The sequence below is a fragment of the Otolemur garnettii genome, unplaced genomic scaffold (assembly GCF_000181295.1).
Source record: "Otolemur garnettii isolate 467f Iridium unplaced genomic scaffold, OtoGar3 scaffold00050, whole genome shotgun sequence".
Taxonomy (NCBI): domain Eukaryota; kingdom Metazoa; phylum Chordata; class Mammalia; order Primates; family Galagidae; genus Otolemur; species Otolemur garnettii.
In genome coordinates, this window is record NW_003852445.1 from 6949366 (window position 1) to 6951486 (window position 2121).

The 2121-nt window shown below is 54.8% G+C and overlaps 1 protein-coding gene across 3 annotated transcripts in view; it reads left to right on the forward strand.

The window, feature by feature from the left end:
* Nucleotides 1-2121, forward strand: part of LOC100951458 (serine/threonine-protein kinase PAK 6) — a 62050-nt gene that overhangs the window by 54977 nt on the left and 4952 nt on the right. The gene's annotated exons all lie outside the window — the stretch shown is intronic.

Genomic DNA, 2121 nt, shown 5'->3' on the forward strand with positions numbered 1-2121 from the left:
TTTGTTTTTGGTTGCAGCCATCATTGTTGTCTGGCGGGCCCGGGCTGGATTCGAACCCACCACCCTAGGTGTATGTGGCTGGCATCCCAGCCACTTGAGCCACAGGTGCCGAGCCATCCTCTTTCTTTTCTTTTCTATTTCTTTTTTTTTTTTGAGCCAGAATCTCACTATGTCGCCCTCAGTAGAGTGCTGTGGCATCACAGCTCACAGCAACCTCAAATTCTTGGGCTCAAGTGATTCTCTCGCCTCAGCCTCCCAAGTAGCTGGGACTATAGGCACCCACCAACACCCGGCTATTTTTTTGTTACAGTTGTCATTGTTGTTTAGCAGGCCCAGGCCGGGTTCGAACTGCCAGCCTTGGTGTATGGGGCTGGCACCCTACCCACTGAGGTACAGACGCTGTCCACCCCTTTCTTTTTCTTGGTATGGCTTAATGAGTTTCATCTGGTCTTGCTGTGGCTACACGGAGTAAAAGCTCTCTCCTGTGGAGACAGGCAGCAAGGCCAGGGAAAAGACACTTGGGAACAGATTATTCTAGGGTGAAGACCAAGCTGGCTCTGCCCCCGTCTCACCCCATGTCCCGGACCATGCTAGTCCTGGGCTCCTGAGTGGACCCACCCTTCTGCCACCGTCACCCTAGGGACCTTGACCAGGGAGAGTGAGAGAGAACCCCACCCAACCCCACCATGCCTACACATCCACAGAGCAGAGACAGCCATGCAGAGCCCTGGGGGTCAGAAGGCAAAGAAAATCATTTCACAGACTTTCTTAGGAACTGCAGGGTGCGGACTGGTCAAGGTTGCCATTACAGCAACCTCACAAGGAGCTTTAGGTGTCCTCAAGCTCTCCACCCTGTGCTAGTTGCTGCTTGGAAAGCAGGTTTCTGAGAGGAGGCCACACCCCACAGGCCAGCAGGTGTCTCCTCACAGCCCTGAGTCTTTTCACAGGGCTTTGAGGGCTGCTTGGGCAACTGAGCCCATTCTCCCCTTCCTCTGCTTCTCCCAGGACATGCATCCTATCCTCTGTGGTGGCTATGCTCCCCAGCCCAGTCCCAGCCCTTATAGAAACTATGCTCCCCAGCCCAGTCCCAGCCCTTATAGAAGCTCTCCAAGGCCATGGAATCACCCAGCCCACTCATCCAGAGCTTCTCAGAGTGTGCTCCACAGCTGCCTGCATCACCCAGGAACTTGACAAACTGCGGCCTCATCTCTGGGGACCCACTCAATTGGTCTCTGAGGCCCAGAAATCTGTAGTTTACCTAGCTCCCCAGATTATTATTCATAGCCCCCAAATTTGTAGAGCAGACTGGAACTCAGAGAGGTGATGTACCTAAAGCTCATTGTAGAGCAGAACAGACCAGGGCTAGACTCCAGCTCCTGACACCCCAGTCCAGAGGTCCCTCTGCTCTGCTATATAGAGGAGGGGAAGTGAGTGAATTAGATACTAAGACATGGGGGGACCTAAGTACTGTGTGAGTTCACTCCGTGGGGATGGGGTATGTTCAAGTAGTCCCGGGGTGGGGGGCATTCTGGCTTCCTTCTTGCATAGGTTGAGCCGGAGGCAGGCATAGCACACACTTGGGTGGGCAGGCGGGGTTGGGGCAGCAGGAGTCTGCCACAGTGTGGCACTGTGCACATGCAGGACCAGGTCTGGGCTGGAAGTGGAAGCCCTGACTTCCGGCAGGGATGGAGTGGAGTGGAGGGGAGGTGTGCTAAAGAAGCTGGACAGACTCTGGCTGAACCTGATAGGGCCTGAAGCCTGCATTCAGGGTTCCCTATCAAGCAGTCCAGCCAAAGCCTACTGGGGACCTCAAGCTGACTGCCTGAGATTTCCTGTAAGTCGGCTCACCTGTGGGTTCAGGATCAGGACCCCCGGGCACCTAGACAACCACCTATGTGATGAGTTTGGACAAGTTCCAGGAAGGCCTCTCTCTAGCCCCTAAAGGGTCCCTCTCCAGGTGCCTTTAAAAACACATAATCTCTGTGAGGGATCATGTTACATATCACCAATTCCTTGGAGAGAACAGAAGGATAGGCTCCTATCCTGCCAGGGCCGGTGAGGGGCTGGGGCTTGGAAAGGCCAGAAGACACACAGGCTTCCAGGGCTGGGCCTGAGGGCTCC